Source organism: Bombina bombina, chromosome 4 (genome assembly GCF_027579735.1).
Source record: "Bombina bombina isolate aBomBom1 chromosome 4, aBomBom1.pri, whole genome shotgun sequence".
Taxonomy (NCBI): domain Eukaryota; kingdom Metazoa; phylum Chordata; class Amphibia; order Anura; family Bombinatoridae; genus Bombina; species Bombina bombina.
Window position 1 is genome coordinate 806,098,377 of NC_069502.1, and position 27,090 is coordinate 806,125,466.

The 27,090-nt window shown below is 38.7% G+C and overlaps 1 protein-coding gene across 1 annotated transcript in view; it reads left to right on the plus strand.

The window, feature by feature from the left end:
* LOC128657888 (gastrula zinc finger protein XlCGF53.1-like) overlaps positions 1-27,090 on the plus strand; it is a 129,285-nt gene that overhangs the window by 85,673 nt on the left and 16,522 nt on the right. The gene's annotated exons all lie outside the window — the stretch shown is intronic.

Below are 27,090 nucleotides of genomic sequence, written 5' to 3' on the forward strand. Positions count from 1 at the left end.
TTTATATGCCACCTAACACAACACCACTCATTCAACCTATGGACCAAGGGGCAATTGCCACGTTTAAAGCATACTACCTCAGATCTACATTCGCCCAAGCCATAGCTGCTACAGATGCTGATGATGACATAACATTGCGTGATTTTTGGAAAAGTTATAACATTCTTCAGTGCATAAAAAATATTGCAGCAGCGTGGGAGGATGTAACAGAAAAGTGCATGAATGGAATTTGGAAGAAGTGCCTAAAACGATATGTGACCAGATTTGAGAGATTTGAAACAGAGGAAGAGCTTGATGAAATTCGAGAAAACATTGTAAGACTTGCAAACAATCTTGAATTGGAATGTGAAGTGGAAGATGTAGAAGAGCTGTTAGATTATGAGTCAAAAGAACTTTCAAATGAAGATCTAATAGAACTGGAAGCAGAGAGAGTTGCAGAGGAAAATAGGAGAGAGGAAGAAGACAAAGAAGAAGAAGAGCCAGAGAAGAAATTCACTGCAAAGGGGTTGGCTGAAGGCTTTACATTGCTAAATAAAGCTGTCTCCTGTTTTGAAAACATGGACCAGAATGTTGAAAGATTTAACAAGTTTGACCGTCAAATTCAGGAAGCTGTGCGTGGCTATCGTGAAATCTATGAGGAGAAAAAGAAACAAACGCGTCAAACAAAGCTCAGCATGTTTTTTGAAAAGAACACTGCATCTGAAACCCCTCCAGCCTCAACTCACCAAGATGATAATACTGTAACTCTGATGACATAACTGTAAAAGTACAGTAAAAGAAAAATTTAAGTTCAGTTACTTTTCTAAAAAATTTAAAGTAAAATAAGTGTTAAAGTTCCTGCAAACTACTGTACAGGTACAGTAAATGTTAAAATGTTATGTTAAATGTTAAAATGTTATGTTATTATTTGCATAGTACTACAGGTAGAGTACAAAAAAAAATGTTATTTTATTACAGTACAGTATAGGTACAGTACAGTAATAGTATTTGCACAGTAAATATTATGTTATTATTTGCACAGTACAGGTACAGTACAGTAAAGGTTATTTTATTATTCATACTGTGATGATACTGTATTAGTAAAGGAATTTAATTTAAAACAACTCTGGTGTTATTGTTATTATTAATCATGAAATGTCAGCCCAACACATCACACAATAGACCATATTATTTACATGCCATATATTTTGTCCGACTTACGTCCAAATCGTCTTACGACCGGAAGGTCAGAACGTAACGCGGTCGTAAGTCGACGAGTATCTGTATTTTAAAAAGTATACCCACTGTACTGTCATATGTAGAATACCAATAAGAATCAAAACTATAAAAATCAGTATCAGTCAAAGCTATAAAGATGGGGGTAAACATCCTTAGGTGTACAGGTATGCATATAAATATAAACGAATACACTAAAAATACCTGTAAATAAGTATCAATACAATATAATAATATGACTTAAATATTAAAAAGAGCTAAAAATTTAAAATTAATAATAGCCTAAAATGTATATACCATACAGATACCTTTTTAGCTAGTATTATGACTAGTAACAGCATGTTAAAAGCTAGTAACCAATATATAATGTAATGTATTTATAATCAAAAAATGACACTCGCACAGACCACCTTTTACAATATAAAATGTAACATGTAATGTATGCATATTTGTACAATTTAACATCCATACAGAGTTGGTTACAGATATACTCTAAAAAAAAAAAAGAAAAAAAGGGTTCAAAGGGATACAGAAGTTACAAAAGATTTGAGAAGCTGCTCATTCTTTACAAAAAAAGACCTAACTCCCTAACACTCAGAAAACCCCATATACTTACTATCCTGAACTGTTAATTAAAATAGGAAAAAATAGAAAGAATAGTAATAAAAGTGAGATTACCTATTCTGTAGCCTAGGCATATCTTAGAGTAAGAAAGCAACTAAATCCACATCTTTACTAAGTCCCAGTGGTACTAGAGTCCCCATTTTGTGGATCCAAAAGGTCTCCCTTTTGCGAAGATCCAGGGTTCTACTTCCTCCCCTTTTTGTTTTGTTTTACTATTTCTAAAATACATCCTTTCAGCCCTTTTGGATCTTTATTGTGGAAATGGGAAAAATGCACCGGAACATTGTGTGTGGTTAGACCTGCTTTTATATTATTAATATGCTCAAGAAGTCTAACCTTAAAGGGGCGGGTCGTGTGCCCTTTGTATTGAAAACCGCAATCACACTGCTGAAGATAAACCGCATATGTTGATTTGTAGTTACATAAGGTTTCAATTACGCACACCGATTCGTTACTGGTTGACATAACTTGTTTTGTGGTTTTTTTGTCAATGATGCTCACACGCCACACAATTCGCTCTATTGCACTTAAAGTATCCAATAGATTGTGAATTTAGCCAGTTACCCTCTTTCTTACTCTTTCCTCTTAGTTCGCTTGGTGCCAAGATATTTTTGAAATTTTTATTTTTCCTGAAAATTATCTTGGGACCTGATGCGGCAATATCTTTTAATAATTCATCTTTCTCTAATATATGCCAGTGTTTCTTTATCACTGCTTGTATCATTTTGGTGCCTTCGTTATAAGTTGTCACGAACATGACGTCCTGTTCCTTTTTACTGCTTTTCTTTTTAAATGATTGTACTTTAAGCAGTTCATCTCTGCGCGTGTTTTTTGCCTTCATATAGGCTTTCTCAATATTTTTCTTTCTGTACCCTTTACTAATAAATCTTTTCTTCAAATTTGGGATTCCAGTTCAAAATCTTCCATCTTACTACAGTTCCTCCGTATACGTTGGAACTGTCCGTAAGGGATGTTTCTGATCCAATTGGGGTGATGACAACTACTAGCATGTAAATTCCCATTCCTATCGGTTTCCTTTTTAAACAATCTAGTTACAATTTGGTCATTCTCATTTGACAACATTAGACTCAATTTCTTCTTTACATGCTTTGAAAGTGAATTTTTAAATTTGAATCATTAGTATTTACAAATTCTATGAAGTTTAGGAGGGCTTCATCTTCCCCTTTCCATATCATCACTATATCGTCGATATAGCGGCTCCACATCACTATATCTGATATAAACGGGTTGTTGTTCCAGATCTTATTGTCCTCCCAAAACCCCATATAGACATTGGCAAAGCTAGGGGCAAATTTCGTGCCCATATCCGTGCCACTGATTTGTAAATAATATTTGTCTTCAAAAAGAAAGAAATTGTGTTCCAATATAAAGCTAATAGCTTGAAGAAGGAAATTCTGGGTGTTTTTCGGTAAGGTAGTCCTTTGGTCTAGCCAAAACTCAACGGCTGATACCCCCTTAGTATGGGGAATACATGTGTATAGGCTGCTTACATCTAAAGTAACCCACTGGTAGTTTTCTTCCCACTTAATGGGACTTACTCTTAATAATGTCCGTGGTGTCCCTAATATATGACTTTAAAATAGGGACTAGTGGTTGCAAATATGTATCCACATATTCTGATAGTCTTGTGGTTAGAGAGTTTATACCTGACACTATTGGTCTACCGGGAGGGGCTTTTGTGCACTTTTGGTAAGTGGTAGAATATAGCAGTCACTGGGTCTGTTATGTTGAGAAATTTGAATTCATTATCATTTAGTGTTCCCTGATGTCTGCTATATAGTTTTAAAAAGCGTGAAGTTGGATTTCTGTCCAATTTCACATATACTTCCATATCTCCTAATAATCTGCTCGCTTCTTCGAGATAATCATTTCTCACTTGGATAACAATCCCCCCCTTTATCTGCTTCTCTAATGACTATCGAGCTGTCATTTTTCAGCAGATCCAGCCAAGCTTTCTCTTTTTTATTTAGGTTTCCATCTTTAATTTTAAAATTACCACACATTTTATCCAAATCTGTGTGTACCAGACTATTAAACACTGGAATAAAATTTCCTTTGGAGTGTATAGGATTAAACACTGAATTTGGTTTAAAAGATGTATGGGGTTCATATGTTAGAAGAGAGTTCACATTATCTACTTCCCTCAATCTTTCACTTTCTTCTTGAAGGGCCTCCAGGACCCTCAATGACTCAACATCGTCCTTACTGAATTCTTTATTTTCAATTTCTAACGTTTGTTGAGAGGCCTCAATCTTACTGAAGTGCCTATGTAAAGTGAGTTTCCGAAATATATTTGTTAAAATCAACAAATAAGTTAAAAGCATTCGGCCCCCTAGTTGGTGCAAAAGAGAGACCTCTCCTTAGAAGTCTTTCCTCATCCCCTGTAAGGTTCCTTTTGGAGAGATTAAATACTTTCATTAGGTCATCTGTTTTTACATCCATGAAGGTTTTCTTTGTTTGTTTCCGTAATCCCTTTCCTCCTCTACATCCTCGTCTAGTTTTCTTTCATGTAATTGGCAAGAGTCCATGAGCGAGTGACGTATGGGATATACATTCCTACCAGGAGGGGCAAAGTTTCCCAAACCTCAAAATGCCTATAAATACACCCCCCACCACACCCACAAATCAGTTTTACAAACTTTGCCTCCCATGGAGGTGGTGAAGTAAGTTTGTGCTAGATTTCTACGTTGATATGCGCTTCGCAGCAGGCTGAAGCCCGGTTTTCCTCTCGGAGTTCAGTGAATGTCAGAGGGATGTGAAGGGAGTATTGCCTATTGAATACCATGGTCTTCCTATAGGGGATCTGTTTTCTGGTTTGGCACTTTATATGTAAAGTTCTAAATATATGTTTTATACTTATATTTGTCATGATTCAGGTCAATCAGTTTATTTTCCTTCATTCAGACTGTCAGTTTCATTTTTTGGGAAATGCATATGAATAAAAAAAAATTCCTTACCTAAAATTTTCAATTGACTTTTTTCTTCTAAATTGCGGGCTGTTAGGCTTGCGGGTGCAAAACATGCTAGTATTTATTGCGTCATTTTTGGCGCAAGACTTTTTTGGCGCGAGATTGACGTCATTTCCGGCGTCGTAGTTGACGCAGGAAGTTTCACGTAGTTGCGTCATTTTTGACTCTCGTGTTTGTTGCAGACGTTTTTGGCGCCAAAAAATATGTGGGCGTCATTCTTGGCACCAGATTTTTTGACATTATTTAAGTCTCACTTTTTAGTTGCTTCTGGTTTCTAGAGGCTTGTTCTGTTTGCATTTTTTCCCATTCCTGAAACTGTCATTTAAGGAATTTGATAATTTTGCTTTATATGTTGTCACAGATGTCACAATCTGACCCTGGATCAGAATCTACTTCTGGAAAGACGCTGCCTGATGTCGGTTCTACCAAATATAAGTGCATTTGTTGTAAACTTATGGTAACTGTTCCTCCGGCTGTAGTTTGTGTTAGTTGTCATTATAAACTATCTAACGCAGATAATATTTCCATTAGTAATAATCCATTACCTGTTGTTGCTCCGTCAACATCTAATGTTCAGGATGTTCCTGTTAAGGTAAAAGAATTTGTTTCTAATTCTATTCGGAAGGCTCTGTCTGTTATACCACCTTCTGGTAAACGTAAAAGGTCTTTTAAAACTTCTCATAAATCAGATGAATTTTTAAATGACCGCCATCATTCTGACTTATCTATCTCTGATGAGGATCTATCTGGTTCAGAAGATTCTGCCTCAGATATTGACACTGATAAATCTTCATATTTGTTTAAGATGGAGTTTATTCGTTCTTTACTTAAAGAAGTGTTGATTGCATTCGATATGGAGGAGTCTAGTCCTCTTGATATTAAAACTAGTAAGCGTTTAAATTCGGTTTTTAAACCTCATGTAGTTATTCCAGAAGTTTTTCCAGTTCCTGATGCTATTTCAGATGTAATTTCTAGGTAATGGAATAGTCTGGGTACTTCATTTACTCCTTCTCCAAGGTTTAAGAAATTGTACCCTTTGCCGTCTGATAGATTAGAGTTTTGGGAGAAAATCCCCAAAGTTGATGGGGCTATCTCTACTCTTGCTAAACGTACTACTATTCCTACGGCAGATAGTACTTCGTTTAAGGATCCTTTAGATAGGAAGCTTGAATCCTTTCTAAGGAAGGCTTATTTATGTTCAGGTAATCTTCTTAGGCCTGCTATTTCTTTGGCTGATGTTGATGCAGCTTTCACTTTCTGGTTGGAGGCTTTAGCGCAACAAGTGTCAGACCATGATGTTTATAGCATTGTTAAACTTCTTCAGCATGCTAATAACTTTGTTTGTGATGCCATTTTTGATATCATTAGGATTGATGTCAGGTATATGTCTTTAGCTATTTTAGCTAGAAGAGCTTTATGGCTTAAATCTTGGAATGCAGATATGACTTCTAAGTCAACGTTGCTTTCTCTTTCTTTCCAAGGTAATAAATTATTTGGTTCTCAGTTGGATTCTATAATTTCAACTGTCACTGGGGGAAGGGAGCTTTTTTGCCTCATGATAAAAAATCTAAAGGTAAATATAGGGCTGCTAATCGTTTTCGTTCCTTTCCTCAGAATAAGGAACAGAAGCCTGACCCTTCCCCTAAATGAACGGTTTCCGTTTGGAAACCTTCTCCAGTCTGGAATAAATCCAAGCCTTTTAGAAAATCAAAACCAGCTCCCAAGTCCGCATGAAGGTGCGGCCCTTATTCCAGCACAGCTGGTAGGGGGCAGGTTACAATTTTTCAAAGATGTTTGGATCAGTTCGATTCAAAATCATTGGATTCAGAACATTGTTTCTCAAGGGTACAGAATAGGTTTCAAGATAAGACCGCCTGTGAGAAGATTCTTTCTCTCACGCATTCCAGTAAATCCAGTAAAGGCTCAGGCTTTTCTGAAATGTATTTCAGACCTGGAGTCAGCTGGGGTAATTGTGCCAGTTCCATATCTGGAACGGGGTCTGGGATTTTATTCAAATCTGTTCATTGTACCGAAGAAAGAGAATTCTTTCAGACCAATTCTGGATCTAAAAATGTTGAATCGTTATGTAAGGATACCAACATTCAAAATGGTGACTATAAGGACTATTCAGCCTTTTGTTCAGCAAGGGCATTATATGTCCACAATAGACAGGATGCATATCTTCATATTCCAATTCATCCGGATCACTATCAGTTCCTGAGATTCTCTTTTCTAGACAAACATTACCAATTTGTTGCTCTTCCTTTTGGCCTAGCAACAGCTCCAAGGATCTTTTCAAAGGTTCTCAGTGCCTTTCTCTCTGTAATCAGAGAGCAGAGTATTGCGGTATTTCCTTATTTGGACGATATCTTGGTACTTGCTCAGTCTTTACATTCTGCAGAATCTCACACGAATCAACTTGTGTTGTTTCTTCAAAGACATGGTTGGAGGATCAATTTACCAAAGAGTTCCTTGATTCCTCAGACAAGGGTAACCTTTTTGGGTTTCCAAATAGATTCAGTATCCATGACTTTGTCTCTAACAGACAAGAGACGTCTGAAATTGGTTTCAGCTTGTCGAAACCTTCAGTCTCAATCATTCCCTTCGGTAGCTTTGTGCATGGAAATTTTAGGTCTCCAGCTTTGTATGCTGAACCAATGGTGCAGGGATTATACAAAGATATCACAATTAATATCCTTAAATCCCAATTATTCAAGGGGCCTCCTTTGTTCGTCCAACCTGGACTGTAATCACAACAGATGCGAGTCTTTCAGGTTGGGGAGCGGTATGGGGATCTCTGAAAGCGCAGGGGGTTTGGAAATCTCAGGAGGCGAGATTACCAATCAACATTTTGGAACTCCGTGCGATTTTCAGAGCTCTTCAGTTCTGGCCTCTTCTGAAGAGAGAATTGTTTATTTGTTTTCAGACAGACAATGTCACAACCGTGGCGTATGTCAATCATCAAGGTGGGACTCACAGTCCTCAGGCTATGAAAGAAGTATCTCGGATACTTGTTTGGGTGGAATCCAGCTCCTGTCTAATCTCTGCGGTTCACATCCCAGGTATAGACAATTGGGAAGTGGATTATCTCAGTCGCCAGACGTTACATCCGGGCGAATGGTCTCTTCACTCAGAGGTATTTCTTCAGATTGTTCAGATATGGGGACTTCCAGAAATAGATCTGATGGCTTCTCATCTAAACAGGAAACTTCCCAGGTATCTGTCCAGATCCAGGGATCCTCAGGCGGAAGCGGTGGATGCGTTGTCACTTCCTTGGAATTATCAACCTGCTTATATCTTTCCGCCTCTAGTTCTTCTTCCAAAAGTGATTTCCAAAATCATAATGGATCGTTCGTTTGTACTGCTGGTGGCTCCAGCATGGCCACACAGGTTTTGGTATGCGGATCTTGTTCGGATGTCCAGTTGCCAACCTTGGACACTTCCGTTAAGGCCAGACCTTCTATCTCAAGGCCCATTTTTCCATCAGGATCTCAAATCATTACATTTGAAGTTATGGAGATTGAACGCTTAATACTTGGTCATAGAGGTTTCTCCAACTCAGTGATTAATACTATGTTACAGGCTCGTTTATTACCGTGTTTGGAAGACTTACATTTCTTGGTGTTCTTCTCATAAATTATCTTGGCATTCTTTTAGAATTCCTAGAATTTTACAGTTTCTTCAGGATGGTTTGGATAAAGGTTTGTCTGCAAGTTCCTTGAAAGGACAAATCTCTGCTCTTTTTGTTCTGTTTCACAGAAAAATTGCTAATCTTCCTGATATTCATTGTTTTGTACAGGCTCTGGTTCGTATCAAGCCTGTCATTAAGTCAATCTCTCCTCCTTGGAGTCTTAATTTGGTTTTGAGGGCTTTACAAGCTCCTCCGTTTGAGCCTATGCATTCTCTGGACATTAAATTACTTTCTTGGAAAGTCTTGTTCCTTTTGGCCATCTCTTCTGCTAGAAGAGTTTCTGAGTTATCTGCTCTTTCTTGTGAATCTCCTTTTCTGATTTTTCATCAGGATAAGGCGGTTTTGCAGACTTCATTTAAATTTTTACCTAAAGTTGTGAATTCTAACAACATTAGTAGAGAAATTGTTGTCCCTTCGTTGTGTCCTAATCCTAAGAATTCTCTAGAGAGATCTTTACATTCTTTGGATGTTGTAAGAGCTTTGAAATATTATGTTGAAGCTACTAAAGATTTCAGAAAGACTTCTAGTCTATTTGTTATCTTTTCTGGTTCTAGGAAAGGTCAGAAGGCTTCTGCCATTTCTTTGGCGTCTTGGTTAAAACTTTTGATTCATCATGCTTATGTGGAGTCGGGTAAATCCCCGCCTCAGAGGATTATGGCTCATTCTACAAGGTCAGTTTCTACTTCCTGGGCTTTTAAGAATGAAGCTTCTGTTGATCAGATTTGCAAAGCAGTAACTTGGTCTTCTTTGCATACTTTTACTAAATTCTACCATTTTTATGTTTTCTCTTCTTCAGAAGCAGTTTTTGGTAGAAAAGTACTTCAAGTAGCTGTTTCAGTTTGATTCTTCTGCTTATAATTTCAGTTTTTTTCATTATAAAGATTAAAACTTTTGGGTTGAGGATTGATTTTTCAGCGGTATTGGCTGTCTTTATTTTTATCCCTCCCTCTCTAGTGACTCTTGCGTGGAAGTTCCACATCTTGGGTATTTTCTATCCCATACGTCACTAGCTCATGGACTCTTGCCAATTACATGAAAGAAAACATAATTTATGTAAGAACTTACCTGATAAATTCATTTCTTTCATATTGGCAAGAGTCCATGAGGCCCACCCCTTTTTGTGGTGGTTATGATTTTTTTGTATAAAGCACAATTATTCCAATTCCTTGTTGATGCTTTCGCTCCTTTCTTATCACCCCACTTCTTGGCTATTCATTAAACTGAATTGTGGGTGTGGTGGGGGGTGTATTTATAGGCATTTTGAGGTTTGGGAAACTTTGCCCCTCCTGGTAGGAATGTATATCCCATACATCACTAGCTCATGGACTCTTGCCAATATGAAATAAATTAATTTATCAGGCAAGTTCTTACATACATTATGTTTTTCTATTCCTCTTGTCCTTCCCTTCCCCCTCCATGGGGGTCTCTTTTCTCTCTGTCCACTCGTCCCATAACTGGGGATCTTGGCTTATATTCGGGGGTCTCTGGTAATGAGCCCCCGGAAAACCCTGATGATTCTTAGGGTGTCTAGTTTCATGATTGGACATATAATGTTTACTATCATGATTATCATAATATCTTTCTTGTTTAGATGGGATTTCTTGACCCCTTGGTTTATTATAAAAATTAGTGGAGTATGAATTTTTATTCTTGTGCTTTAATTTGTTTTGGGGGAAATTATTATTTGTAATATTATGGGAGTGCTCCTTTGGGGTGTGACTGACGTCTGTTTTGCATCCCACTACCAGCAGGAAGCCCCCTAGACTCATGTTTTTTTTACAGATTTTAGATTTCTTTCAGATCTGTTATTTTTACCTAGTTGGTCTTTGTACAGTTGTCCAAAGCTCTTGTTCATAGCATAATCAGCCGAGCAAATGTCAGCCCAATTTGAGTTAGACGGATTCAATCCTGGAGTGTTTGGTATATCATATCCAATTGCCTCTTCTCCTTCTATCCCTAATTCTCTGTTCCCCTGGGGATCAAGTTTTTCCGTCCTATTTTCATTTATTTATTGTTAGGACCTCTATATATTAGCGCTTCTAACATATCTCCCATATCCTTTCTGTAATATATATATATATATATATATATATATATATATATATATATATATGTATGTGTGTGTGTGTGTGTGTGTGTATGTATATATATATATATATATATATATATATGTGTAGTAAACACACTCTGTTATCCCGCTACTCCAGAAAGAGGACTTGAAAAATAAGTTTCAGGCCTGCAACAAGATGTTCAGGACTAAAATATATATGTATGTATGTATGTATGTGTGTGTGTGTGTATATATATATATATATATATATATATATATATTATAATATACACTTCAATAAAGTGTGATGTTTTAATTATACTCTTACATAGGGCATAGGTAAGTGTATGCGTGTGATGTGTCTGAGAGATGCTGGGCATTGGTGAGTGTGCTGTTGTCACGTGCCTGAGGGATTCAGGGCACAGGGGAGTACATAATGAGATGTGTCTGAGGGACACAGGGCACAGGTGAGTGTACATTCCTTGTAGAGAAAAGACGTGCTGCTGCAGGGAACTTCCGCAGGAAGAGAATGGATAAGGGGAACAAATCAACTCCAAAAAATAGGGGTGTGTGGAGCCGACCAAAAAGCGAACGACTACCGCAAAGACTTAAAGCAAAAAAGGAGGATGGCTGATGAGCAACAGATAAAAAAATCAGTTTTATTCCACTAAAAAGAGAGACACAACAAGTCAAACGAGGGTATTTAGCTATCTTACATGTTTCATGCAAACAAGCGCTTACTCATAGATGCTAAATGCAAGTAAAGACAGCTGTTGTATTTAAAGGGCAAGGCACCAATGAAAAACTTTGTCTGTTAGGTGACGTAATTTGTAAATGTCACACAGGATCCTGATCATAATTTAAAGTTCCCACCCTTTATAAATGCAAGAGCTTAAATATTAAAAACATACACATATTACTTGTGAAGAAATGGCAATACTTGGCACATAAAAAGACGATGTATATATGTATATAAATGCAAATATAAATACACAGAATTCAAAAACAGTATTCAGAATATTAAAGATTGTTCTCATAGAAATTCCTTTAATAACGCATGCAACCATCAGTGTGTAACAAAGTCATATTTAGGTATGTGTACATGTTATTCAAATTGACACTGATGGTAATGGTGATTAATGACAGTTCATAACAGAACAACAGTGTAAATAGTGTAATCAGGTTATAAAAACATAGTAATAGAAAATACAGCACAGCTAGCACATATGGCACATATGGATGTATGAATGATATCCCACTTCCAAAATTTACCAATCTTCTATAAATAAATATATATATATATATATATATATATATATATATACACACATACACACACACGAGAGTATATGACTATATGGCGCTGTCCTATTGTCTAGACACTTTTGGGCAAGACCAAGTTGTCCATACTAGGGGTATATCTCAAAATACGTACTAATATGAAAATATATGTATGGATATCAATATATGTGTTCTTAACTACCTAGTCGACAAAGTATCTCGTGTCCCATTCCAGGTTCATGCCTAATGGTGATTTGGATTTCAATTTAAAAATCCAAAATAGTTCTTTTTTTATCTAATATCTTGGACACATTGCCACCTTGCTGGGGAGTTCTTGCTAGGTTAATAACCTTAATTTTGAACCTAGGTACGTTAGTAAGGTGAAAGAGATTAAAATGTTTCGCTACAGCAGAATCTTTATTGAAATTCTTTTATATCTCTAAAATGTTCTCTAGCGCGGACCCTAAGAGTTCTGGTTGATTGTCCCACATATTGGGCCCCACAGAGTTGACAATCAAGTAGATATACTAAAATAATTAGTGAGGCAAGTAGCAACCTGTAACATTACTACAGAACCTATTAGTGTAATCCATGGTCTCACATGTTAGACAATTGGAAAGATGTGCTCTGAAATTCCCTTTGCCTCTAAGCCAATTATTATCTGTCCGAATCTTAGAATTTACTAGGCTAGGAGAAAGCCTGGAAGCTAATGTTGGTGGTTTCTTAGCTTCAAATCTACAATCTTTAATATAGGGCTGCAAAATCTCATCACCATTTAATACATGTAGATGCTTTTTAAAAATGCTACATATTGAATTATATTGAATTATATTGGAGTGAAAATTCTGTAGAAAAGACTATACTTCGTTCGTCCAAATAAATTTTATCAGTTCCTTTCTTGGTCACACCAGTGCTACTGATATTGTCTGTTGGGGGGATTGATTCTTTGGATTTTGGTTTCCAGTATTTTGTCTCCTCAAAGACTTTGTGTAACTCTCTTTCATTATAACCTCTAGCTTTTAGTATGATAATTAAATCCTTTCCACCTTGAATATAGTTTTCAAATGTACTGGCATTACGCCTAAGCCTAATAAATTGACTTATGGGAATTGAATTTACTAAATGCTGAGGATGGCAAGAAGTGGCGTGAAGTATAGTATTACCCGCCGTGTCCTTTCTATAGGTACTGGACAGAATTTTATGTGTAGTAATGTCTCCATATAAATGAAGATCTATCACTCCCTCATGATTAAAAAGCATCTACATGTATTAAAGGGTGATGAGATTTTGCAGCCCTATTAAAGATTGTAGATTTGTAGCTAAGAAACCACCAACATTAGCTTCCAGGCTTTCTCCTAGCCTAGTAAATTCTAAGATTAGGACAGATGATAATTGGCTTAGAGGCAAAGGGAATTTCAGAGCACATCTTTCCAATTGTCTAACATGTGAGACCATGGATTACACTAATAGGTTGAGATAAATTTTGAGATAAATTTTTATGCTACTTGCCTCACTAATTATATAGTATATCTACTTGATTGTCAACTCTGTGGGGCCCAATATGTGGGACAATCAACCAGAACTATTAGGGACCGCACTAGAGAATATTTGAGAGATATAAAGAATTTCAATAAAGATTCTGCTGTAGCGAAACATTTTAATCTCTTTCACCTTACTAAAGTACCTAGGTTCAAAATTAAGGTTATTGACCTATCAAGAACTCCCCAGTGAGGTGGCAATGTGTCCAAGATATTAGACAAAAAATAACTATTTTGGAATTTTAAATTGAAATCCAAATCACCATTAGGCATGAACCTGGAATGGGACATGAGATACTTTGTCGACTAGGTAGTTAAGAACACATATATTGATATCCTTACATATATTTTCATATTAGTACGTATTTTTATATATACCCCTAGTATGGACAACTTGGTCGTGCCCAAAAGTGTCTAGACAATAGGACAGCGCCATATAGTCATATACTCGTGTGTGTGTGTGTATATATATATATATATATATATATATATATATATATATGTATATTTATATAAGATTGGTAAATTTTGGAAGTGGGATATCATTCATACATCCATACGTGCCATATGTGCTAGCTGTGCTGTATTTTCTATTACTATGTTTTTTATAACCTGATTACACTATTTACACTGTTGTTCTGTTATGAACTGTCATTAATCACCATTACCATCAGTGTCAATTTGAATAACATGTACACATACCTAAATATGACTTTGTTACACACTGATGGTTGCATGCGTTATTAAAGGAATTTCTATGAGAACAATCTTTAATATTCTGAATACTGTTTTTGAATTATGTGTATTTATATGTGCATTTATATACATATATACATTGTCTTTTTATGTGCCAAGTATTGCCATTTCTTCACAAGTAATATGTGTATGTTTTTAATATTTAAGCTCTTGCATTTATAAAGGGTGGGAACTTTAACTTATGATCAGGAGCCTGTGTGACATTTACAAATTACGTCACCTAACAGACAAAGTTTTTCATTGGTGCCTTGCCCTTTAAATACAACAGCTGTCTTTACTTGCATTTAGCATCTATGAGTAAGCGCTTGTTTGCGCGAAACATGTAAGATAGCTAAATACCCTCGTTTGACTTGTTGTGTCTTTCTCTTTTTAGTGGAATAAAACTGATTTTTTATCTGTTGCTCAGCAGCCATCCTCCTTTTTTGCTGTACATCCCTTGTGCAGTGCTAAAATGTGGCCATATTTATATGATCTATGCAGGTGATGTTAAGACTGAAGTCGCACTCAATGCTGAACAAACAAATGTTTTAAATCTTAATGGTCAGCTGGAAGCTGTGATGCAGGAATACGGTGAGAATATCAGTGCTGGTGAGTGCATGTGTGTGTTGTGTCTTAGGGATACAGATCATCTGCCTCACTAGGCACAGGGACATTGTACACTAGATTTTTTCTTTGCATACATGTTTTGTAGATGATCCATTTATATAGCCCATCTGTAGAGTTTTTGTATAAATGTATAGTTTTTGCTTATTTTTTAATAACATTGTGCTGATTTTCAAACTTCTAACCAAGCCCCAAAGTTTTAGATATATACTGTTTGTTTAATCTGTCTTTTCATATGCAAGGGAGGGTGGGAATATCTTCTATTCATGTTTTCCAAGTCTCTTTTACTGGGTGTCCCAGCCTAACCTCATCAATAGTGCTAAACTTGGAGCTTCTAAGTAAGATTTTAAAAGGTTTTATACTGGGGGTGGAGCCAGCAGCACACAAGAATGGTCACACATTCATACTGCTCCGGTACTAGCAAATTTATGATTTATCCTGAAAGAAATCTAATTAAGCCCTATATAATCCTTTGACTTTCTGAACTCCTTCTCTATGCCTGGGAAGTGCTAAACTTTTATACCGGAGTGGTAATGCCAAACTAAGAACTGAAGCTTGTTCTCCTATCACATATATGGTGGCCATTTTCAAAACCTAGTAGCTGTGTAGTTATATAGATACCTCTGGCCTACACTGAAAATTGAAGCCAACTATCCCCTTTTGTGATAGCCTAGAAGCTCGTTACCCAAAATTAATATGGCAGGAGCTAAAAGCCTCATAGAGGCCCTGCGCTGTATGCTTACGGAACACCATACTGCTTTGGAACAATTGGTCTGTGGGGCATCTAAACACAGACACTTGTATCCCTCAACTAAACTCACACCTTGAACTGGCTTTGGCGGGTGATGTGTGTAGCTGCGCTGTGGAGCCCCAGCGCCCAAAAATCCCAATTGACCGTGCAAAAGATCTGGTCCCAGCTGTTTTGGAGCCTGGTATGGTGGAAGTAGAAGCTGCAACCACAAACATAGCTCTACCCAATACTGAGAATCAGAGAAATTGCCGCTACTCAGCCGGTCCCCGCATTAAGCCCAACATGCAAGGCCCAGATACCCTGGGGAATTCCAGCCGCGGTTCTTTTCCGAGACCAGAGAGAGACAGGGTCGCATTTGCAATCGACTATGCGGTCTACAACTATTTCTTCCAGCCCAGAACTACTGAAGTTCAACAATGATCTGATCGTGCCCATGAAATGGATATATCTAAGAACTACTGGTCCATAGTGAAGTCTGATATGGGGCTTTCAGCACAGGTTTCTTCTGTTAAGTGTGATCAGTCCACGGGTCATCATTACTTGTGGGATATTATCTGCTCCCCTACAGGAAGTGCAAGAGGATTCACCCAGCAGAGTTGCTATATAGCTCCTCCCCTCTACGTCACCTCCAGTCATTCTCTTGCACCCAGCAACTAGATAGGTCGTGTGAGAGGACTATGGTGATTATACTTAGTTTTATATCTTCAATCAAAAGTTTGTTATTTTAAAATAACACCGGAGTGTGTTATTACCTCTCTGGCAGAGTTTGAGGAAGAATCTACCAGAGTTTTGCTATGATTTTAGCCGGAGTAGTTAAGATCATATTGCTGTTCTCGGCCATCTGAGGAGTGAGGTAAACTTCAGATCAGGGGACAGCGGGCAGATGAATCTGCATAGAGGTATGTAGCAGTTTTTATTTTCTGACAATGGAATTGATGAGAAAATCCTGCCATACCGATATAATGTCATGTATGTATACTTTACACTTCAGTATTCTGGGAATGGTACTTCACTAGAATTACACTGTAAGAAAGACATAAAGCTGTTTAATAACTAGAGATTATGTTTAACGTTTTTGCTGGAATGTAAAATCGTTTTCATTTACTGAGGTACTGAGTGAATAAATGTTTGGGCACTATTTTTCCACTTGGCAGTTGCTTAAATCTGTTTTTTTCTGTCAGTTTCTGTTCTCCCTCACTGCTGTGTGTGTGGGGGAGGGGCGCTTTTACTATGCATCAAATATTTCAGTCAGCATTGACTGAGATAAAAACGTTTATTCTGTAATTTGTTTCCTGCTTTCAGAAATTGTTATCTTTGCTAATGGGATTAAACCTTTGCTAAAGTTGTGTTGTTTAATTGCTGAGGGGAACAATCCTTTGCTAAAACTGTATATTCTGACAAAGATTGATGCTATAACTTAATTATTTTAACTGTTATAATTTTTTTCTGTGCTTCTTAAAGGCACAGTTCGTTTTCATATTATTTGTAAATTACTTTGAAAAGTATTTTCAAGTTGCTGTTTATTTGCTAGTGTGTTAAACATGTCTGATTCAGAGGAATATCTCTGTGCTATATGTGTTAATGCCAAAGTGGAGCCCAATAGAAATTTATGTACTAAATGTATTGATGCTATTTTAAAAAACAGTCAATCTGTACAAATTGAACATATTTCACCAAACAACGAGGGGAGAGTTATGCCGACTAACTCGCCTCACGTGTCAGTACCTGCATCTCCCGCTCAGGAGGTGCGTGATATTGTAGCGCCGAGTACATCTGGGCGGCCATTACAAATCACATTACAAGATATGGCTACTGTTATGACTGAAGTTTTGGCTAAACTACCAGAACTAAGAGGTAAACGTGATCACTCTGGGGTGAGAACAGAGTGCGCTGATAATGCAAGGGCCATGTCTGATACTGCGTCACAGTTTGCAGAACGTGAAGACGGAGAGCTTCATTCTGTGGGTGACGGTTCTGATCCAAATAAACTGGACTCAGACATTTCAAATTTTAAATTTAAGCTTGAGAACCTCCGTGTGTTACTAGGGGAGGTATTAGCGGCTCTGAATGATTGTAACACAGTTGCAATCCCAGAGAAAATGTGTAGGTTGGATAAATATTTTGCGGTACCGACGAGTACTGACGTTTTTCCTATACCTAAGAGACTTACTGACATTGTTACTAAGGAGTGGGATAGACCCGGTGTGCCTTTCTCACCCCCTCCTATATTCAGAAAGATGTTTCCAATAGACGCCGCCACACGGGACTTATGGCAAATGGTCCCTAAGGTGGAGGGAGCAGTTTCTACTTTAGCTAAGCGTACCACTATCCCAGTGGAGGATAGCTGTGCCTTTTCAGATCCAATGGATAAAAAATTAGAGGGTTACCTTAAGAAAATGTTTGTTCAACAAGGGTTTATATTGCAACCTCTTGCATGTATTGCGCCTGTCACGGCTGCAGCAGCATTTTGGTTTGAGTCTCTGGAAGAGACACTTCAATCATCCACACTAGATGACATCACACACAAACTTAAATTCCTTAAGTTAGCTAATTCATTTATTTCAGATGCCGTAGTACATTTAACTAAACTTGCGGCTAAAAATTCAGGATTCGCCATTCAGGCACGCAGAGCTCTGTGGCTGAAATCCTGGTCAGCTGATGTTACGTCTAAATCTAAATTGCTTAATATTCCTTTCAAAGGGCAGACCTTATTCGGGCCCGGCTTGAAAGAGATTATTGCTGACATTACAGGAGGTAAAGGTCATGCCCTGCCTCAGGACAAGGCCAAAGCCAAGGCTAGACAGTCCAATTTTCGTTCCTTTCGTAATTTCAAAGCAGGAGCAGCATCAACTTCCTCTGCACCAAAACAGGAAGGAGCTGTTGCTCGCTACAGACAAGGCTGGAAACCTAACCAGTCCTGGAACAGGGGCAAACAGGCCAGAAAACCTGCTGCTGCCCCTAAGACAGCATGAATTGAGGGCCCCCGATCCGGGACCGGATCTAGTGGGGGGCAGACTTTCCCTCTTCGCCCAGGCTTGGGCAAGAGATGTTCAGGATCCCTGGGCGTTAGAGATCATATCTCAGGGATACCTTCTGGACTTCAAATCCTCTCCCCCAAGAGGGAGATTTCATCTGTCAAGGTTGTCAACAAACCTAACAAAGAAGGAAGCGTTTCTACGCTGCGTACAAGATCTTTTATTAATGGGAGTGATCCATCCAGTTCCGCGGTTGGAACTAGGACAAGGGTTTTACTCAAATCTGTTTGTAGTTCCCAAAAAAGAGGGAACCTTCAGGCCAATCTTGGATTTAAAGATCCTAAACAAATTCCTAAGAGTTCCATCGTTCAAGATGGAAACTATTCGAACATTTTTGCCCATGATCCAAGAGGGTCAGTACATGACCACAGTGGATTTAAAGGATGCTTACCTTCACATACCGATTCACAAAAGCCATTACCGGTATCTAAGGTTTGCCTTTTTAGACAGGCATTACCAGTTTGTAGCTCTTCCATTCGGACTGGCTACGGCTCCAAGAATCTTCACAAAGGTTCTGGGCACTCTTCTGGCGGTACTAAGACCGCGAGGAATTTCAGTAGCTCCGTACTTAGACGACATACTGATACAAGCTTCAAGCCTTCAAACTGCCAAATCTCATACAGAGATAGTACTGGCATTTCTAAGGTCGCATGGATGGAAAGTGAACGAAAAGAAAAGTTCTCTCTTTCCACTCACAAGAGTTCCCTTCCTGGGGACTCTGATAGATTCTGTAGAAATTAAGATTTACCTGACAGAGGACAGGTTAACAAAACTTCAAAGTGCATGCCGTGTCCTTCATTCTATTCAACACCCGTCAGTAGCTCAATGCATGGAGGTAATCGGACTAATGGTAGCAGCAATGGACATAGTTCCTTTTGCACGCCTACATCTCAGACCACTGCAACTGTGCATGCTAAGTCAGTGGAATGGGGATTACTCAGATTTGTCCCCCACTCTAAATCTGAATCAAGAGACCAGAAATTCTCTTCTATGGTGGCTTTATCGGCCACATCTGGCCAGGGGAATGCCATTCAGCAGGCCAGACTGGTCAATTGTAACAACAGACGCCAGCCTACTAGGTTGGGGCGCTGTCTGGAATTCTCTGAAGGCTCAGGGACTATGGAATCAGGAGGAGAGTCTTCTTCCAATAAACATTCTGGAATTGAGAGCAGTCCTCAATGCTCTTCTGGCTTGACCCCAGTTAACAACTCGGGGGTTCATCAGGTTCCAGTCGGACAACATCACGACTGTAGCTTATATCAACCATCAGGGAGGGACAAGAAGCTCCCTAGCAATGATGGAAGTATCGAAGATAATTCGCTGGGCAGAGTCTCACTCTTGCCACCTGTCTGCAATCCACATCCCGGGAGTGGAGAACTGGGAGGCGGATTTCTTAAGTCGTCAGACTTTTCATCCGGGGGAGTGGGAACTTCATCCAGAGGTCTTTGCCCAAATACTTCGACGTTGGGGCAAACCAGAGATAGATCTCATGGCGTCTCGACAGAATGCCAAGCTTCCGCGCTACGGGTCCAGATCCAGGGATCCGGGAGCGGTCCTAATAGATGCCTTGACAGCACCATGGACCTTCAGGATGGCTTATGTGTTTCCACCTTTCCCGATGCTTCCTCGATTGATTGCCAGAATCAAACAGGAGAAAGCATCAGTGATTCTAATAGCGCCTGCATGGCCACGCAGGACTTGGTATACAGATCTGGTGGACATGTCATTCTGTCCACCTTGGTCGTTACCTCTGAAACAGGACCTTCTGATTCAGGGTCCTTTCAAACATCAAAATCTAACTTCTCTAAAGCTGACTGCTTGGAAATTGAACGCTTGATCTTATCAAAGCGTGGTTTTTCTGAGTCAGTTATTGATACCTTAATACAGGCTAGGAAGCCTGTTACCAGAAAGATTTACCATAAAATATGGCGTAAATACCTATATTGGTGCGAATCCAAAGGTTACTCTTGGAGTAAGGTTAGGATTCCTAGGATATTGTCTTTTCTACAAGAAGGTTTAGAAAAGGGGTTATCCGCTAGTTCCTTAAAGGGACAGATCTCAGCTCTGTCCATTCTGTTACACAAGCGTCTGTCAGAAGTTCCAGACGTTCAGGCTTTTTGTCAGGCTTTGGCCAGGATTAAACCTGTGTTTAAAGCTGTGGCTCCACCATGGAGTTTAAACCTTGTTCTTAACGTTTTACAGGGTGTTCCGTTTGAACCCCTTCATTCCATTGTTATAAAGTTGTTATCTTGGAAAGTTCTATTTTTAATGGCTATTTCCTCGGCTCGAAGAGTCTCTGAGTTATCAGCCTTACATTGTGATTCTCCTTATTTGATTTTTCACTCGGATAAGGTAGTTCTGCGTACTAAACCTGGGTTCTTACCTAAGGTAGTCACTAACAGGAATATCAATCAGGAGATTGTTGTTCCATCCTTGTGCCCAAATCCTTCTTCGAGGAAGGAACGTCTTTTGCACAATCTGGATGTAGTTCGTGCCCTTAAATTTTATTTACAGGCAACTAAAGATTTTCGACAAACGTCTTCCCTGTTTGTCGTTTACTCTGGTCAGAGGAGAGGTCAAAAAGCTTCTGCTACCTCTCTCTCTTTTTGGCTTCGTAGCATAATTCGTTTAGCTTATGAGACTGCTGGACAGCAGCCTCCTGAAAGAATTACAGCTCATTCCACTAGAGCTGTGGCTTCCACTTGGGCCTTTAAGAATGAGGCCTCTGTTGAACAGATTTGCAAGGCTGCAACTTGGTCTTCGCTTCATACTTTTTCCAAATTTTACAAATTTGACACTTTTGCTTCCTCGGAGGCTATTTTTGGGAGAAAGGTTCTTCAGGCAGTGGTTCCTTCTGTATAAAGAGCCTGCCTATCCCTCCCGTCATCCGTGTACTTTTGCTTTGGTATTGGTATCCCACAAGTAATGATGACCCGTGGACTGATCACACTTAACAGAAGAAAACATAATTTATGCTTACCTGATAAATTCCTTTCTTCTGTAGTGTGATCAGTCCACGGCCCGCCCTGTTTTTTAAGGCAGGTAAATATTTTTTAAATTATACTCCAGTCACCACTACACCCTTGGCTTCTCCTTTCTCGTTGGTCCTTGGTCGAATGACTGGAGGTGACGTAGAGGGGAGGAGCTATATAGCAACTCTGCTGGGTGAATCCTCTTGCACTTCCTGTAGGGGAGCAGATAATATCCCACAAGTAATGATGACCCGTGGACTGATCACACTACAGAAGAAAGGAATTTATCAGGTAAGCATAAATTATGTTTTTTAGCCGCATCTATTTACTCTTGGGTGTCTATTTGTGACCCACAGTTATATATGATGGCACACTTCATAACTATTTAGTCACAAGTTTACTTAGTGATATTAGTGAATGTGGGTTATAATATACTAACCCTTTGGGATTAACACTTATAGAACTAGACAGGTTCCAAACCATATTCACTTGGACTGTATTTATTGCAGCCCACAAATGTGTGTTATAATTTATTAACCCTTTGGGACTAATACAGTTATAGAACCAGATAGGTTCAAAACCACATTCACTAGGGTTGTATGTATTGCAGCCCATAACCATATACATTTGTAAGCTTTATATTCTCAATAGTGGGAGTGATTATTTGACCAACTATATCAACCCATCGAGGCAAATTTAATCAACTCCACAAGAGATATTCTTAACAGATTTCATTCACAAATTGTGCAACACATTGATTCACAATTCACAATGTATTTCAGCAACACTTTGATTTTGTGTAAGTGTTTTTAATTCACTATTTTTTTCTCCCTTATTTTAAACATAACAATTTTTTTCATCTGTCCATGTCACATATGTGATTGTCAATCATAACTTGACTATACGATACAGATAGAAATTTGCAGTAAGACATAAAATATTGTTCTTTCCAACTCCCTGGAGTGCTATTGGTGTATACTTTCATTAGGTGATATTCATTGCCTATATTTGTTCTTTTTTAGCTGCATCTATCCGCAATCCACTAAGCAACCCAGTTATTGCCGCTATATACATCTATTGACACTGAAGTGGGACCCTGGAGGCTTACCTTTCATAGATACTATTCGTTTAGCCCCTTCTGGGAAAGAGCTCTCCAAAAGAGGAATTGGCAGAATTGCTCACAGAACTCAAATCTCCCTATCTGCCTGCTGGGAAGAACGTTCATTATCGTGCTCTTTAATATGCAACATTGAATGCTTACAGTTTTCTTATCGTTTTTATTATGCTTTGCTAAGATATTTGGTTAGTTACTGTTCACTGAATCTTACACTCATAGCCTGGTAAAAACTATAAACTTCTAGTTTCACATATGATCAGAGTTATAGCCAGTAGTTTATTACTATGCATTTGATAATATATGGAACGACAGTGTGATTATATATATATCAGAATGGAATGTATACTTTGCTTTACTTATAACTAACTACTTCACAGACACGTTGTGAGTAGTAATCCTGCTCTGATCTACACATTGTATGCTTGCTGATAGTTTGTTCTGTGATCATACTATTTATCATAAAAATCCTTTTTCCTTTTCATTTCTCTGTAAAACTACCTTGCTGATCACAGGTTGTACTGTATCCCTGTCCTCATTAGTTTGAGACTATAATATTTACATATAAGAACTTGCCATTTGTGTTTCTATAATAATGTCTGTTATAACCTATTTGGGAGTTAAAACTTATTTAGGTACCATGCTGGTTCATGTACTTTAATGAAACACCCCTACCATAAATAATATGACAATCTGTAGGGCAGTGCTTTCCAAACTGTGTGTCGGGACACACTAGTGTGTCGGCAGCAGTGTGTAGGTGTGTCCTTGCTTCAGCACAATTTTTTTTTAAATTTAATTTAAAAAAAAAAAAATGTTTTTTGGTTTCTGACTCTCCGTCTGCCTGCTACGCATATCACATGGTTGACACATGATTGATACCTAGTGGGTCACAGATCATCTTAACCAATTGGCGCAGCTCAGTGGGAACTGAAACTATTCCCATTGGCGGCTTTGGCGGGACATTGGCTCCTGACTGCACGTGTAGTCTCCTTAATTGGCTTGTGACTGCACGTGTAGTCAGTGAGTGGGACAGCAGTGTGTTTGCAGCGTGGGCAGTAGTCAGTAGGGCTCACGGAGCTCTGAGGGCGGCAGCTTAAATGCTGAGCTGAAGTCAGAGGGGTTTTTTTGCAGCTAGCTCCCAGTAGTGCATTGCTGCTCCTGCTCCTGATATATGGATAGGAAGGGGAAGCTTAAAAATGCTTGATGATGAAATGCGAGTATCTTTATCTAATATTCCACCAAATAATCAGAAACTGTGTTCATCCCATCAACCTCATACATCCCATTAAAATAGTAAGTAGCTATTGGTGTTATTAAACTTTTTTTTAATTCTTGCACATACTTACTGTTACTTGTAAATACATATTATTATTACATAATTTATGTATGTGTCCGTATATTTTAAAACAAGTTAGTTTAACCTCCTTTTTGCTAGTACAACTGAATTAATTACCATGTCGCGAAATGATTTAGGTCTAAAAAGTGTGTCACCAACATGAAAAGTTTGGAAAGCTCTGCTGTAGGGGATTCGAGAAATCACATGACCATATGCCCCGATGGTAGATATTTGAGAAATAGGCATGTCGTAGCTTACTCACTCATAGCTCCTATACCTAGATAATCTGACCATGATGATGGCATATAGGCTTAAAAACTGGGGATTTTGTATATGAAAACATGATATACACTGGCATACCCGATACCAAAGTTCCAACTTTGAATGTGTCTGCTATAGACCTATTAAATGGTTGAAACTCTTTATATATTAAAAAAAAAAAGCTAAGAAATATTACACTGTTGTAGACTATATGGTGTAAGATGGGGATTATTGTATATTTCCTGTAGCATGTTTACCAAATAATGCATTTTGCCTCACCGTGGGGTATAGGGCCCATGCCCATACGGTAAGGCTGTCTGATATAAGACTCAAAAGACGGTTCTAGCTGACGCTGATATTTCAAATTCTGGTAATGCAGGTATAAGGAGGGTATGCATATCTCTCACCCCAGATTCATGCTTTCCCCTTTACATAACTTCACCATATAAGTTTTACCTATGGCGCAGTATATATGCCCTACCAAGCTTTTCCCCCTTAACACTTAGAAGATTTGGGGACTGCCCACCATCTGTTAGTGACTTTCTAGTGCTTTTGTAATATTGTTAATTGCTAGGATACTACTGATCTCTTTGACTTATACAAACCATATTTAATGCCCGGTTGACCCCTATGAGTTTCTCCCAATTCTTGCAGTTTGTAGATATGTTGTATTGTAATGTTGAAGCCTGTTTGATCCAAGCTATGGTGCGACAACGGATTTTGCTTTTAATGTCCAATTGTTATACAGAATATATTCACCTGTAAGCTGGGTATGTCCTAATATTTCATGTAATATATATTCAGCTAGAGCATAGTTTAATTCCCTATGTGGGACACAATGATTTCAGCCTATTTAATCCGGTTAGTGCATGCATATCTGAAATTACATACTTGGCTCTGCTTTAGGCTCTAGTGCCTAGGTTTCGGATTTAGGCAGTACCTGCAATCCATCGCACTTAAACCACCACCTCCCCCCCCCCCCCTCCATGTAATGAGCCTAGTTTAGGAGGACTACATATGCGGTTTCTCTTGTCTATACCGCAACCTCAACTACTCCCTTTAGTATTTACTCTTACATAATACCATAGTGTTGACTCTACCTACCTTACTTAAATCAGCAGGACTGATCAACATTACTTGCCAGCTCTATAGTCTATAATCTTAAAACATTTCTCAGTTGCCTTCTTTGAAGCTACTAGGATCAAGATAGGGCCCATAAGTGTCCCAATGTGCCAGTTTGAAGGCTTCGCTACAGATTCTATATTATAATTAAAACCTGAGGTCTAGTTAATGAGACCCATAAGCGGTCTCCTATAATTGAAGCAACCTTCAGTTATTGTTATGTATTTTAGTTGATTTGCGGTCCAAGTGTGGCCTCTGAAAGATATGAAGGTTTAAGATTTCTCATTGACAGGTTGCTGGGCTGTTGCTTTCTTTCTTCTCTTTTTGCAGCAATTGTATGTACTATTTGTCTCATGCCACACAGATTGCAATCAGTGTTTATTACATATGCAACTCTAATATGTAACCTATACGATATAACTTCTTATAAGCAATTTCAAAATTCTATTGTATTTTGCTGCAATCCCTTGTTTGTTTGCCGAATCATTACCTCAATTAAAAAAAAATGATACTGGATTTTTAGATCAGTATCTGTGCATATTCTTCTTTATAGTAGTGTCTATTACATGCAGTTATATGAAAATGTTTGTATACTGTCCCTTTATGCTATCCATTGGACAAAGTAATTGCATAATGTAACATTAATTGATTAAAGGATAATTTGAGCCTTAAATATTGAAAATATTTGGGGCTAGATTACAAGTTCAGAGCAATCGTTTGCTCCATAGAGATAAGGGTTGTAATCGCGAGGGTTTACACTCATCGGGCTTACAGCTCGTAATACAAGTTGAAAGCGATCACGTGAGCGCAATAGTAATTTACTTTAAAATCATTACCAGAGCTCTGGTTAACTGGTGAAAATAAAATGTTGCACCAAACACTTCAAAAATACATTACAAAGTACCGTTACACTTATAACAACACTGTCTAATGAAAATTATTTAAAAAAAATATTCCACACAAAAGTTACAAGGGCTCAAAGATATGAGATCTCTGGTGTTACAGAGAAAAAATGCCGCCAAAGGGCTTTAACATTGAGGTACATACATATACATGTCTAATGATGTATATGTTTGTAATGAAATACATTGCTCCCTCCCTGCCGGTCAGTAGTAATACGTGAGAGTCTGCCGGGGCTGTGCACACAGTTACTTACTGCTCTCCCTCCCTGCCGGTCAGTAGTAATACGTGAAAGTCTGCCGGGGCTGTGAACACAGTTACTTACTGCTCTCCCTCCCTGCCGGTGAGTAGTAATACGTGAGAGTCTGCCGGGGCTGTGCACACAGTTACTTACTGCTCTCCCTCCCTGCCGGTGAGTAGTAATACGTGAGAGTCTGCCGGGGCTGTGCACACAGTTAATTACTGCTCTCCCTCCCTGCCGGTCAGTAGTAATACGTGAAAGTCTGCCGGGGCTGTGCACACAGTTACTTACTGCTCTCCCTCCCTGCCGGTGAGTAGTAATACGTGAGAGTCTGCCGGGGCTGTGCACACAGTTACTTACTGCTCTCCCTCCCTGCCGGTGAGTAGTAATACGTGAGAGTCTGCCGGGGCTGTGCACACAGTTACTTACTGCTCTCTCTCCCTGCCGGTGAGTAGTAATGCATGAGAGTCTGCCGGGGCTGTGCACACAGTTACTTACTGCTCTCCCTCCCTGCCGGTGAGTAGTAATACATGAGAGTCTGCCAGGGCTGTGCACACAGTTACTTACTGCTCTCCCTCCCTGCCGGTGAGTAGTAATACGTGAGAGTCTG